Source organism: Ruditapes philippinarum, unplaced genomic scaffold (genome assembly GCF_026571515.1).
Source record: "Ruditapes philippinarum isolate M1 unplaced genomic scaffold, ASM2657151v2 ctg2438_1_1_1_1, whole genome shotgun sequence".
Taxonomy (NCBI): Eukaryota; Metazoa; Mollusca; class Bivalvia; order Venerida; family Veneridae; genus Ruditapes; species Ruditapes philippinarum.
Window position 1 is genome coordinate 17,501 of NW_026863750.1, and position 16,122 is coordinate 33,622.

Here is a 16,122-nt window from a genome sequence, read left to right on the forward strand (position 1 = left end):
ATTTGAACAAACTTTGTAGACACTCACTAGAAGATGTTTCATGCTTAATAGCTAAACTCCAGCTATTTGGGTTTTTTTTAAAGAAGATTTTTTAAGTTTTTGCTATACACATATAAGGAAAATCAATGACCCCCGGGCGGAGCCAATTTTGACCCCAGGGCTTTTATTTGAACAAACTTGGTAGACACCCATTAGAACATGTTTCATGCTAAATATCTTAGCTCTAGCTCTTTGAGTTCTTTAAAAGAAGATTTTTAAGTTTTTACTATATGCATATAGGGAAAATCAATGACCCCCCTGGGGCGGGGCCAATTTTGACCCTAGGGCTTTGATTTGAACAAACTTGGTAGGCACTCATTAGAAGATGTTTCATGCCAAATATCTAAGCTCTAGCTCTTACGGTTTTTTAGAAGAAGATTTTTTAAGTTTTTCTTATTGGTTGCCATGGCAACCAGAGTTTTTAATGGAATTTAAATTTTTGAACAACTTTGAAAGGGGTCCACCTAAGGATCATTTCTGTAAAGTTTGGTTGCAATTGGCCATGTAGTTTAGGAGGAGATGTTGTTTGAAAAGTTTGACGCCATTTTTTGAAGGACGCACGACGCACGACGGACGCAGAGTGATGACAAAAGCTCACCTTTGAGCACTTCGTGCTCAGGTGAGCTAAAAAATCACCCAAAACATATACAGAACAGTTATTTATGTCTAATGTTATGCTTTTGTTATATAGTGGAAATATTTCATAGCAATGGTGACAAAAAATATTGTCTGGAAAAAAAACGCAGTGGACAATACACAGTACAGAACAAGTTTTTAACTGAAATAATTTAAACATGTATGAAAGTGAATGACAGACAAGTAATTATAGGTTATTATCAATATATCGGTGTATCGTTGATTTTAGTCATCTGATATCGATATATCGTTGATATGCTTTGCACTGAATCAATGACAGCTCTATAATTTATATCTTATGTGCAATTTTTTTTTATGACTGTATTTTGTAGTATTTATCACCATATTTCTACTGCGTTACTAACGCAGTAGGGGCTATTTATGCATGTTTTGACCTCTTTTTGGTAATTTACGTGGATTTTAAGTGCCGATTGTAATGTGTCAAGTACTTTCTTTGTTCGTTTAACAATATTTTACCTTTAAATACATTTTCAAAATTTTCATGAAAATTAGGATGAATCTGGAGGCATGCTGCTTTAAAGTTAACATATTAACATATCTACAATTTTATATTTTTAACATACTTTTTACAAACAATATTTACAACATATATTCATGTCATATCTAATTGTTTAGTAACCAGTCAACTGTATAAATACAATGCAAACATCTTTCATTTAAAACACAACAGTCTGTTGTTGCCTTTCACACCTTCACACCACTGTTCAATTTATACCAAAGTAAATAACAACTTTTTATGGTGCTAAAAATATCACTTTTTTCATTTGAAATGGGATTTTTTAGAATTGAAGAAATTAATTAGTGTTTATTTTGCTCTTTTACTAGTAAATACAAAGTAATAAAAGATTTTAATAAGGATATTTTAGGGTAAAGAGTTATTGAGTCTGTTTATCTTAATCTAATTTTTACTTAAAGTCTTTGGTGCTTTTTATGATGAAAACTATGTTTACATTTGAAGGAATATTGCAGCAAATTATCTTTAGATTTGATAACTTACTTTTTCACAAAAATAAAATATAGTTAATGTAATTTACAGCTTTATTTTATGAGAAAAATTGATGTTATTTTTATCAACACCAAAAGTACTGGGTAATGCAGTAGCAGTACCACTTTTTAAGACAGTAATGCAGTACCAGTAGTAGCAAAATTTTGTAAGAGTAATTCAGTATCAGTACCAGTACTTGCAAAATCGCTGCAGTACGTACTGCAGTACCAGTACCAGTACCAGTAATGCAGCTCTGAATGTGTTATGAGATAATTTAATACTGCAAGTTTATTGAAGAAAACGTAATTTCAAACACTTAATTAGATATATAAACAGTGAGTGAAATAGCTGTTTCACTGACACATTATGACTTGACTTTACCTAAGATAGTCAGAAAAAAACAAATAATTTAGTAAACATGAGTTACATCCCCTTAAAACATAGAAAACCTGAAACCCAAAATAACACCCTAAACAGCAAAATTATGAAATGTTGCAGGCTCAGTTTTATTAAGCCATGCAAATTAATGGTAAAGTATTCATAAAAAAATAGATGGCCATATGACAGCAGTAATTGCAGAAAATCGGATAGCTTTCAACATCCGGATACTGGTACACTTTGTAAAAACAATCATTCTGTGCAACAGATAAACGTAATATGGATAAAACTAATAGGATATTCGTTTACAACAGTTCATTACCTATCCTAATACTCATTTGCAGGTGCACTTTCTTCTTGTAGAAAAAAAATGAAAATATATAAATGAATGAATGATGGATACGGCATCAATGTAGACCACAACGATATTCGAAATCCGGGTTTTAGTAACTAAGGGACAAGCTGTTAAACTAAGCCTGCAATTTCATGAAAATAATATTACAATGCACATGCTTTTTGCATAAAGTTATTAAATACAAATATAACAACATATTTGTTTACTTATTTTTTACGAATCAAAATAAAACTAATTAACACAACATGACATTAACTGATAATAATAACAGCTCCTTCCATAGGCCAAAATAAAAAGCATTCCATAAAAGACGACGCCGCTCACCGGCGTCGCCAATAATGTGCACTTCTGAAAATATTATTCTTAAGGGACATAAATGATCGCGCGACACTTAGTTTTACGTATAATATGGCTACTTTATATAGCTTATCGTTAGACTAAAACACTTAATCTGCTATGTGTGTTTTATCGTCCTTCAGATCGTTTTTAAAATATGCGGTCTTCCTTTTTTATATCTCATGATGTAATCATATTATGACGTTACAATAAAAATGTTGAACATAATTCAAATCAAATTAATTTGTGTTATTTTCAATATAATGTTTGCATATATATTTGTCCTTCCTGATTGTTTTTGATTATGTTCAGTTTGGATAAAAGATGATTTGTTACTCTTAAGAGAAATGATTACACTTTTGAATATTGAACACCTAACGTAAAGTGAACAGAATTGGCACTTACGACTTTCTTGAATCATTTTGTGAAAAGGAGATTTATCGTAAGATTTTTGTGTTAAAAAGGTCGCTAGTGAAACTGTTGTCATGGAAATTGATGGACTGGGAGATTGAACCTGCGACCCCTGGACCATTACTCCATGTCGCCAAGTGTTTAAAGGTCTATCATTTTATATTGGATGACAAAGAAAAATAAAGCTCAGCCGCTGCTGCATGTAACGTAAGAAATAGTTTTCATATCTCACTTTTATAGTGAAGCAAAACCAAAATAATTTATATATTTAGTCCATTTGCCATAGTAAATGTGTTATGAGATCATTTTAAATACTGCAAGTTTATTGAAGAAAACGTAATTTCAAACACTTAATTAGATATATAAACAGTGAGTGAAATAGCTGTTTCGCTGACACATTATGACGTTCTAAATCTATATTTTTTTGCAAAATTGATTTTTTATATTAAAAACCGCTTAAAGGATTCTGATCTATAGGATCTGATTGATATATTGATATAAGTATTGTTTCTATATTGTGTTATGTGGAATATTTCAAAACATTTAAACATTCTAATAAGTAACTCATAATGTTTTTTTCTTATTGATAAGCCACAAGACATTACATTTAGTACTCATGGTGAATTTGGAATAAAACTAAACATTTAATATTCTTCATGATATCATTTAATTCTTTACATTAAAGGCCCATCATGCCTCAAAAATGCTATTTTTTGTCGATTTTTTTATTATTTCTTCTTAAAGTTACAAAAAAATACGTCTATGCCGTGTCTATGAATTATCTTTGCTATTTTTGTACTCTTGCGGCACTATAGCTACATGTACTCTCGCGGCACTGACTGCATGTACACTCGCGGCACTTCGTCTTGTGTCGCAGCACTGCGTTTACTGTGGCGGCACTACATGTTTACTCGCGGTAGTGCATGTACACTCGCAACACTACATGCACTCTCGTGGCACTGCATGTACACTCGCGGTACTGGGTCTTAACCCGTAGTACACTCATGGCAATGCCTGAAAACTCGCTAAACTGCATATATACTCGCGCACTGCATGTACTTTGACTCGCGACATTGCAATTAATCTCGCGGCACTGCATGTACAGTAGGGTGAACGTTTCGGTTGTCAAAAATAGCGTTTTTCGTGCGTCTGTTTTTCGTGTAACGTGCATGCGTATAGCGTGCAACGCGCGTTTGCTGAAACGCTTTTTCAAGCGTGCATCGTTTACAAGCGTTTAACGTTTATCGTTTTCCGTGTATCGTTTTTCGTGTATCGTTTTTCGTTTATCGTGCGTCTGAAAGCGTGCGTTTCTTATTTAACGTGCGTCTGCGTTCGGCTAAGCGCTTAAGTACCGTGTTTTGCGTCTGTTACTATTGAGAAGTAAAAAAATATCTTAGATAGATATATTATGTAAATTTCTTGTTTGTTAAACATGTAAGAGATGTTCTGTGTCCCTGTCAAAGAATAAAAATATTATATAAAGAAGTATTATTGTGATAGTTACATTAAAGTTTTAAAGTTTGTGACCTCGCGGTGAATACTGGTCAGATTTCTACATGTTTTACGCCGAAGATTAATTAGTTTTTATCCTATTTTACATACGCATAAGATTTAATTACTAACAAGATATGTTTGTAAAACATGTATGCCCCCTATCAGCAGCCAATTAGTCATGTGATAAGGTTATTATGCATGACTTCTGACCCTGAGTGATCAAACAAATTATAAGGGTTATCAAGTATCTACTGGTCATGACCTTAACCTTTGACCCCTTGACCCAAAACTCAATAGCCCGTCCCTAGATTTGCCACTACTTGCCAGCTATTTCCACTGAAAAGGGTGGCATTTAGTGTAAAAAAGGTGGCATTAAATGGAAAATGACAAAATTCTACTCTTTTTCCACTGTAGTGGCAAATTTACCACCAAATGCCACTATCCTTTGGTGGCATTTAGGTGGTAATTGAGTGGAAACTTGAACATAGACTTTTGTCATGGTGGCAAAAGGGTGGAAATTGGTGGAAAATGAAACTTAGTTTATTTTGAAGGTGGAAAATGAGTGGCTTTTAGTGGAAAAGTGAAACTCTAACTATTTTCTGGGTGGCAAATTAGTGTAAAAAAACTTAGAAAATTTTGCGAGTAACTTTTAGTCGAAAAGCAGAAGAGCAGGAAAAATTAGAAAAGTATTGGGGTAATTTTCCATATTTTATGGCAGTACATTTCTTTATAGATGTAAAATTTGTCTTAGAGTCAAAAATGCCTATGTTCCATTCTACCCTTGTAAAATAAATTTACGGCTGTAAAAGTGTACTTAGATTTTTTAGTTGCAATCTGTACATTAAAAAGTTGTAATGTTATTCTTTGCCCAGAAAATGCATTTTTTCTGCTTCTCCTATGATATTTAATGTCAATCTTGAATAAAGTTTGACTTTGATCTTTTCCTCTAATTGAGATTTAATTGTCTCTTTAATATTAGTTTAAACTGATATCTGGTGAGTACTGACACTTTTCATGATATGCTAACAATGATTTAAGTGAGAAATGCAAAGGGCAATAACTCCAAAATTATGCAAAAGAGTTATGGTTCTTAAACACTGTACATTACTCAAAAAGATCTATATCTATGAAGTTTCAAATTAATATCTCCAATACTTTTTAAGCATAATAATCAAGACAAAAATTAAGCATGGAGAAGTAACAAAATGGCAATATACCCAGAATCATGCAAAAAAGAGTTATGGTTCCTAGGCATTGCACTTCTCATAAATGAGATCTACTTAAATGTGGAGTTTAAAATTATTGTCTCTAAAACTTTTTGTGCTATGCTTTGCAGACGAAAACTTACAAATAACTTCATAACATTGCAGGAGAAAGTTATTTTTAAGAAGAAAAAAACATGAATCAAACTTGTTAACAATAATATTTAAATGCTATTTAATAAGTATACATATAAAATAGCTCAGCCTTCAAGATAATGATACATTAAGCATACAATTAATACCTCAATCTACCAAGTCTGTGTATGAAAATAAGTCATACACAATTTAGTATGTCTTTCAGAGGCTTTAAATCTATTGTAAAAATAATTGTGTGAAAAATAAATTGCTCATAATGCCTGATAATTTCTTATAATCAGGTTAAGTAAAACATATTTAATTGACTAAAATAAGGTAGTCCTAACAAATTTCATTACAAAATATGAGAATTATGGCAAATCTCCTAAGATGCCTAAATGTCCAAGATAATGCACTAAATCACTACAAAATATGAACATTTTACCTAATTATAAGAGCCTTGGAATTAAATTAACAAAGCTATAAGAGGAACATTAATCTATAATATTAATTAACAAACGTATCTAATTGACTAAAGTAAGGAAGTCCCACCAAATTTCATTACAAAATATAAGAGTTATTGCAAATTTTATGGAACGCCATAGCTGCCTTATGTTGTTACATTTATTTTAATCTTGCCTAGAAAGCGTCTTTTTATGTCAGATATTAGTGTTGTGTTGCCATAGTAATTTGTCGACTTGTCTAAACATTGCCTTTTTATGCTTAGCAGTAGTCTTATCTCTTCAAAATGTGATGTTGACTTGTCTTAACATTGTTAACTTATTTCAAACAGTAGTGTTATCATGTCAAAATGACGTTCTGGCTTGTCTGAAATGCGTCATATTATGTCAACTAGTCGCGCTATTTGGTCAAATTGTGGAGCTGTTTTGTCAAAAGTCTGTCTGATCATTTGAAACAGTAGTGTTCTCTTGTCGAAATTTGGTGCTTACTTGTTAAGGCACAGCTTTGTTTCATCAAACTGCTATGTTATTTTGTCAAAATATGGTGTTTAAATGCCTTAACATTGTCTTATTGTGTCAAACAGAAGTGTTAATTTGACAGTTTATTGTTCACCACTGAATTGTCTTATTATATCAAATATTCGCATTATCTTGCCGAAATGGGGTGTTGACTGAACTAAATCATGCCTTATTATGATAAACTGTATGCTATCTTGTTAAAAAGTAGTCTTAATCTGTCAAAAATTGCAGTATCTTGTCGAAATGTGGTAATGACTTGTCATAACTCTTTCTTATAATGTAAAACAGAAGTGCTATATTGTCAAAATTTGATGTTTTCTTGTAAAAAAACAAAAACAGTCTTATTATGTCTAATAATTGTGTTATTTTGTTCAAATTTAGTTCTGTCTTTTTGTTTGTTTGTTTCATTTTACGCTTTTTTCCAACAGAACGCGCTGTCTGATTTTGTTAAACCGCCCGTTATCTTTTGTGCTTTATCTTTTCACGCTCTGGTCACGTGATACCAAATTTGGACAACATCGCATCTGGACAGGATAACACGATTATCTGACATAATAAGACGGGAGTTAGACAATGTAACGTAAAACATTGGCAAGTCAACGCCACTGTTTTACATAATAATACTGTGTTTTAACAAGTAAACACCTGTGACATTTGAAAAGGAAAAAAAATACCTCTCCATAAAAGGACGATGTTTAGTATAATTAAAACTGAAACCTGACAAAATAAAATGACACTTTGACAAAAAGATAGTAATTTAAGACAAGTCATCACCATGTTTCGACAAGATAATATTATTACTTGACATAATAAGACGAATCTAGACAAGTTAAATCTGTATTTGGACATAATAGCGTGACAGCTTGACATACTAAAATAGCGTTTTAACAGTTAAGAACTATAATTTGTAAAGATACCACCATTATTTCACATAATAAGACGGTGTGTAGGCAGGTTAACATAAAGTTTGGATAAAGCAGCATGGCAATATGAGAAAATAAGGCCGTGTTTAGACATGTCAATACCATCTTTCGACAAGCCAACAATACGGTTTGACATAATAAAATAACGTTTACACAAACAAACATAATGTATTGGCATGTCAACACTAGTATTTCACATAATAAGTGTATTTTTAGACAGGATAACAACAGTTTTAGACAAGACAGCATGAATTTTAGGCACAATAAGACAGAATAACACCAACTCATACAAAGCAACATAACAGTTTGACAAAACAGGACAATACTCAGACAAGTCAATATGAGGTTGAACAAGATATCACTGCTAGCTGACATGATCAGACATGAGTTTGACAAGTTGGCACCAAGTTCCGACAAGATTACACAACTGTTTCACATTATAAGACAATTTCTAGACAATTTACCACCACAGTTGGACAAGACAGCATTCTATTTTGACATAAAAGACATTCTTTAGGCAAGATAACGCCGAATTTGAACACAATGTCATGGCAGTCTGACAAAATGTGACGGTGTTTAGACAAGTCAATACCACATTTGGACAAGACAAAACGACGGTATAACATAACACAACAGTGTCATAACAAACCAGGATCATATTTGGACAAGATGACACCAAGTTCCGACAAGATTACACTTCTGTTTCACATAATAAGACAATTTCAAGACATTTCAACACCACATTTAGCAAGGCATTGTTTACACATGTTGAAATCTTAATTCGAAAAGAAGGCGTGCATGTTAGACATATTAAGACTTCCATTGGGCATGTTAACACCTGATTTGGACATGATAACATGACGTTTTGAAATAACAAGACTGTGTTTAGACAAGTCAGCACCACGTTTTGACAAGATAACACAAATATTTGACCTAATAAGACTTGATCGTTAAGACAGGTTCTAATAAAACGATGGCAAGCCAACACCACTATTATACGTAATAAGACGCTTTTCGGGGAAAATAAAGCGAAATGTAACAACATAAGGCAGCTATGGCGTGCCATAAAATTTCCTAAGATATCATATCTTACTGTCTTAAGATAGAACACTAATTCACTACAAAATGGGGATTTTTACCTTATTATAACAGCCTAGGAAATGAAACAGAATTATAAGTGCAACATAAATCTATTATATTAATTAACAAGCATATCTAATTGATTAAAATAAGAATATCTCAATAAATTACATTGAATATTCAAAAAATTATGGCTTATTTCCTATGATGTATAACTATACAAGCTTACACACTAATTCATTAAAAATGGGAGTAATATTACCTGATTATAACCTCATGGTAAATGAATCAAAGTTAGTTAAGCAACATAGTATTATTATATTAAGTAATACCTACATCAAATTGACTTATATAAGAAAATCCCAACAAATTTCATTGAAAATTAAGAAATAATGGCTAATTTTCTTTAATGCCTTATTAATAACTTTACCACACTAAATCATTGAAAATTTGGGGTTTTTAACATTGTTCACTGTACCCATTCAAGGACGAATTTCAATAAAGCAGGGGAATATGTGATGGTTCGGAACTGTTCACTATATAGGGAGATAATGCGTAAGCCGCCCAATACAATATAGTTCAGTCGGTTGAGTGGCAGAATGGTATTCCAAGGGTCCCAGGTTAAAGTCCTGGTGAGGCAGCACCTTTCTTTTTTAACTAAGTGTGACAGTAACAAAAAAGGAAGGTATTAGGCATTTAATGTTCCTTAATAATAATATAGCATATTATAAGTTGATATATAATTTTAATAATGTTAATGTTATAATTTATAACATATAGTGCATAAAATGTCAATAAATTTCAATACTATGAAACATATTTTCTGATGCCCTGCTCTTTTGGTAAATCCATATACTTTACAGTTTACACATGATTCACAAATTATTGGAGTCCAACACTCCTCCCCTCCTGCCCTTGTGGATCCAGGTGCATGAGGTTAACAAGTTTCTCCATTTTCCTCATTTTTTCTCGCTTACAGTTTCGGGCCCAAAATAGAAGTTTATTCTTAATATAACACTTTAATTCATTAAATTTCATTAGGCTTTTCACACATCTATAATCGTTCTTACCTGTTATATAAAAACATATTTTATCAATATCTTTTTATGGAATATAATTTTTTGATAACAAAAAAAAGAAGAAAAGAATTAATATATGCATGTAGTTTTACAGCTGATAATTTTTTCAGAACTCATATAAAAAAATCAAATCAATATTTATTTTCCCAGGGAAATTTCATTATACGTATTATCACCGAAAATCTTCTTTATATCAATCATGTTTGCAAGTATGTTTTATATTATATATATTATATTATAACCCATAATGCATAGTATTTATTCTATATATTTATTAAATTTAAAAAAGCTGGTTAAAAATTGAGGTCGAAACTTTCAGGGCCGAAACGTCCAGGAGGTGTAATTAGTCCTGAAACATATCGATTTAGCCCTTGTCTGGAAAATATGTTGTGCTGCCGGTCTGCAAAGTATGTTTTCCTTTGTTTAAAAAGGTCATGTATTAATTTCGTTCGCTTCTATGTAAATGATTTGATAATTTGATCGCTGATTTGCTAAAGTTACTACCATTCGTTTTATTTTGTTTACGCCAGAAGCGGTGTCGACGTAATTATCGTCTATCTAAGAGATTCCTGGTATAAAGCAAAGTATTTTTTTTTTAGAAATGTGCATAAAGACGAACCCGTTAAATCGTTTTTAATGCATGTATTAGCGCTTGATGGCTTATAATTTCAATAATCATTTGTTGAGGTTGCCCGACAAAAAATAATGTTGTGCCAGGTTGAGTGCATTCGCGGTTTGATATCAATTGACAGCTCTTACCTGGGACATAAGATAAGTTAGTTAACATAAACCCGTTTAAAATACATGAATGTCTAGCTATAATTTAATCAAATCGCTAAACGATCTAGCTAAAGTTGTTAAAAATTTATATGATAAGGATATTTTATTAACGTTTAGAAATGTTTTAGTGTGCGTACATCATTTAGGTCTTTCTTTTAGCGTTTAGCGTTTTGTGTGCGTCTGCGAATCTCGTTTTGTAAAGCGTGCATGTAACGTGCGTGCGTTTTTTTTCGGAACGTGCGTTTTGCGTGTAAAGTGAAACGTTCACCCTACTGTATCACATACACAAAATAAAGACCGTTTAAAGTGTAATAAGAGTAGTTTTTCATTTACGCGCCTAAAGTATAACGCTAACATATAGCGCGTCTTTACACAATGTTTGTATAACGCTAATGACGTCACATCAATTATATGCACAGATGAGCAATACCATATTTACAGAGTGGCAAAATCGGCACCGGTGTGTGATAAAGCATTTTCATACATATTAATTTTCAATTTTAAGTGATATGAAAAATATTTTCTGTTGTGCTGTACTACCCTTACTATTTTACTTTCGATATTAGCGCATGATAGCTTATAAATATTTCTAAAGGTTGTGACAAAAATTAATGTCGGTGCTAGGTTGAGTGCATTTATTTCAGTTCTTACATAAACTCGTTTAAAATACATTTCTAATATAATCAAAATTTATAGCTAAACGATCTACATGTAGCTAAAGTTGTTAAAAACTTAACATGATTACGATATTTTAATAAAAGTTTAGAAACGTTTTCATTTTGCCTGCGTTTTAGCGTGCGTATAACGTTTACCGTATTTCGTTCAGCGTATATCGTTCTGCGTGCGTCTGTGTATTTCGTTTGTTTTGCGTGCGTATAACGTGCGTTCGTAAAGCGTGTAACGTGCGTGCGTTTTTTCCAGAACGTGCGTTTTGCATGTAAACTGACACGTTCACCCTACTGTACACTCCTGGCACTGCATTTACACTCGCGACACTGCATAAGTTATCGCTGCACTGGATGTACACTCGCGAACTGCATTTACTCTCGCGACACTGTATGAACACGGTACTTCATGTACACTCCCGGCACTGCATTTACACTCGCGACACTGCATTAGCTATCGCGGCACTGCATGTATTATCGCGACACTGCATTAACTATTGCGGCACTGCATGTACACTCGCGACACTTCATTAACTCTCGCGACACTGCATGTACACGGTACTTCATGTACACTCCCGGCACTGCATTTACACTTGCGACACTGCATTAGCTATCGCGGCACTGCATGTATTATCGCGACACTGCATTAACTATCGCGGCACTGCATGTACACTCGCGACACTTCATTAACTCTCGCGACACTGCATGAACACGGTACTTCATGTACACTCATAACACTTCATGTAATATTTGCGGTTTATTTTAAAAGATTTACAAGCATGTTTTTAAAAGATGTGTGCTATTGATAACCAATAAGAAAAGAAACAGCTGAGGCCATAAATAACATGTACATATACAACTCAATGACCTTAAGCTTTCATACGATTAACATTTGAGATGTTTATAACTTAAGGTATATTTGAGTATACATATTGTAGTTTTATGAAGGTCGTTTGAGGTCATCAATTAACTTGAGTCTAAGTCTTCATTTTTTTAAAGAAACCGAACATATCCTATCATGTTTTCTTTAAAATTTATATAAATGAATATGCTTACATGTATCTTTTGTAGAGAAAAGAATTTCACACATAGATTCTTAATTTCTTTCCATGAAACATATATAAAAGTCAGATATTTATATCAAAGAAAAAAAAACGAATAACTCAAATATTTCTTACCTACCCTAGTAGGTATTTCCTTAATAGTACATGTAGTTAGTTAAAAAGTCGGGCACCTTATTTTTTTGAAAAAAATCTAATTTACTTCCTTTCAAGGAAAACATCTATAAATAGCATGTTCTACTTTATTTCTCAAGCGTTGAACTGAAGTTAGGACAAGCTAATGTCAAGCCATTGACTGATTAGAAATAAGTCATGTACAGTACAGTAGGGTAAAGTATTGTACTTTTTTAGTGTTTGGAGCACCACACTAAATAACGTATTCCGGTATATACCGGACACGGCGCTTGAATGATAAAATGCTAAAACCTTGCCTTTTTGGTACCCAGCAGAATGAACTTTGAAAGGTCTAATTCATCTTTTCACACCGATTTATGTATGATAATAAATGGGAAATTAAAAAAAATCGGCAAAAAAACGATATTTGTCTATTTTCTGATAATGATTTCTGCAAGTGTCTAGAGGTACTGCTCCAATTCTGTATTGAGTTAAATCCATTATTTATGGTACCAATAGTGCGACACACACATACATAAGTTATTTTCCATGATGATCAATAAGAAAAAAAATTATACTTTTCTTTTTTTAAAACAAGTAAATGTGTATGACGTTATGTAAAGTGAACAATAAAATAAAAGAATTTCAAACTCTTAATTTCTTTATATATAGATTTAGCAAATGCATGTTGAAACACGCATGAGAATGACAAATTAAAATAAACAAATAAAGTAATGAAGTTTATGTAAAATATATTTACCTTTTGTATTGTTAGGTATAACTATGTTTCAGAAGATAAACTTTCCAAACTTTCATTAAATGAGATTCATCAATTAGAGGATTTTCTTTTCTTAAATGTAACGAAGCAAATTTAAGTGTCCTTCAGGTTAACGCCCCAGATTTAACTTCCGTTCGTGGAAAACGTCTAGGGGGATACTAATCGACGGTCTCCGGTCTCCGGTCTTCGACGGTCCCCGGTCTCCAAAGACCGTCGAAGGCCGTCAATTGTAGGAGACCGTCGATTAGTAGGTTATAACACAAATCGACGGTCTCCAGATTATATACGAAATTAGACAGAATGACCAATAGGCAATAACACTTTTCAGTGATTTATGTCAATAGTTTAGAGTGATTAACTGGTATTTTTGACGAAAAAAAAATAGAGTAATAATAACAAAAATTGAAATTTTTCAATGGTTATTAATATATTTATAGAATTTAGATGTTGTGTTTGTTCAGTTGTAATTCAAAAATGATCAGTTAATGTCTTAATGAAATAAATACATTTTTGACTTAATATATGTAAAAATATTCACAACAAAAGACCGTCGACGGTAGAACCGTCGATTATTAGGTTATTATACGAGATTTATTACATAATTGGAATTGCGAAATAAGTAAAATGTGGTCAATCAGCATTTTTTCTAAAAATAAAATAATCGTTAACATAAAAATGTTTTTGTTTTTCTCCGTGGAAAATTTAATATTATTTGTTGAGAGCGTTCAGTTATTACATTTCGCCAAAGGGTAGATGTAAATAAAATAAATAACGGATTTGACTGTTTGCGAAATGTAATATCCAGGCCACACCACGAGGAGGAACTCTCTCGTGGCCCAACCTAACTTTATTAAAATGAAAAATGGGAGATAATGTATTTCAAAAATAATTGCACATGAAAAGTTAGAAAAGTAACAACAATATAATTAAAGAAATTTATTATGGGGAAAAAATCGTCAACTTTTGTCTGGAAAAGCCTATTTTTCCTTAATGCAAATAAAAAACGATGTTTTAAATAATCAAATCTGTTGAATTGACAAATGACCTGTTGAACTGACAAATTGAAAAGGCGAAAATAATGGTTTACGAAATATACAAAATGCAAATATAAACAAACAAAAAAAACAAAAAAAAACCACACACACACACAATTAAAGGCAATGTAAATAAAATTAAACCAGCTAATAAATTTCAAAGTACGAAGACAAGTACATAAGTGAAAATAAAACATGAACATAATAAACATTTATGCAATCAATTTATGGAATAATGAAAAAAAGAGAATATTTTAAAATAAATTTGCAATTTTGCACAAGAAAAGTTAGACAAGTTACAAAAAAATATTTCAGAAATTTATTAGAATCGATTTCTTAATAGCACAATTTTGGTTTTAAAAATCTGTCTGGAATAAAATTTTAAAACTAAAAAAGCTGTTAATAAAAGGGCCTACTTTTTAATGAATGCAAAAAAAATCATATTAATTATATTATATCCCTTTTTTAAAGGAATATCTTATTTGCTTTTTTTACAAATCATCAAAAAATTTGACACAAATAAACTATCGTCTTAGAGAAAATGCTTATTGGCTGGCTACATAAATTAATAACACGAGACAGTCGATTCGTATAGTAACCTAGTAATCGACGGTCTCCTACAATCAACGGTCTTTGGAGACATAACCATACCCCGAGACCGTCGATATTTATAAAACTACTCACCGACGGTCTCACACCATTGACGGAGTTCGACAGTCTTTAGAATATATACAATTGTGCGTAAACTAACACATTTTTATATATTTTTAAATTTAAAAAAAAATCGAGATTATACTACTTCTTATAATAATAATAATATAGAGGGAGTTCATGTAACATAAAATCTTAGACCTTAAACAAGAAAAAAAAAGAAAAAGGAAAAGAATAAAGAGAGAAAAAACATGGCTTTGTTAATTGACCGGCTAAATTAATTAATAACCATATAATATCCATTAAATTCATGTATAATCACGAGACCGTCGATTTGCGTAGTAACCTACTAATCGACGGTCTCCACGAGACCGTCGAAATTTATCAAACTACTGAAGACTATAATCGACGGTCTCCCTGTTGACGGTCTTCGACGGTCTTAGACTAATATTATCTGTCATATGTTGCGGTTTGAACCGGAATATCCGTCCCGAGGGGACCCGCCCATAGGCGGGTTCCCGAGGGACGGATATTCCGATCCAAACTGCAAACATATGTTAGATATTTTTTCTTGCATATTCAGCCATATTATTTCATATTCAAAATGTTTTATCTCAATATGATATATGTTCATGGAAATTAAAGTCATTTCATCCATAACTATTTTCTTACAATAGCGTATGAACTTACAACTTAAATAACAACGGCGAAATGACGTCATCCTAAGCACATATTTCTCTTCTAAAACGACGTCATTTTAACGCGGTTCATTCATAAAGTGCGCTAAAATGACGTTGTTGTTTGGCACGCGACTCATCTGGCACCCCCGATGCCAGATGAAATTTCCGGCATGGGTAAAACTCACGGAAACGCCAGTCTGCTATGCAAGAAAATTGTGTGCAAACTTACAAATTAACATTTTTTCTGTTTAAATAATTCTGCTATTATTACTTATACAAATGATAATATTATCGATGAAGTTGAT

General features: G+C 32.2%; 1 protein-coding gene across 1 annotated transcript in view; it reads right to left on the reverse strand.

Moving 5' to 3' along the window:
• The window catches only part of LOC132723219 (uncharacterized), a 22,091-nt gene extending 8,476 nt beyond the window's left edge, over positions 1-13,615 (reverse strand). Inside the window, exon 1 of the mRNA XM_060707896.1 lies at positions 13,435-13,615. The gene's annotated coding sequence lies outside the window, so the exon portion shown is untranslated. The remainder of the gene's footprint in view (positions 1-13,434) is intronic.
• Between the last annotated feature and the right edge of the window lie 2,507 nt (positions 13,616-16,122).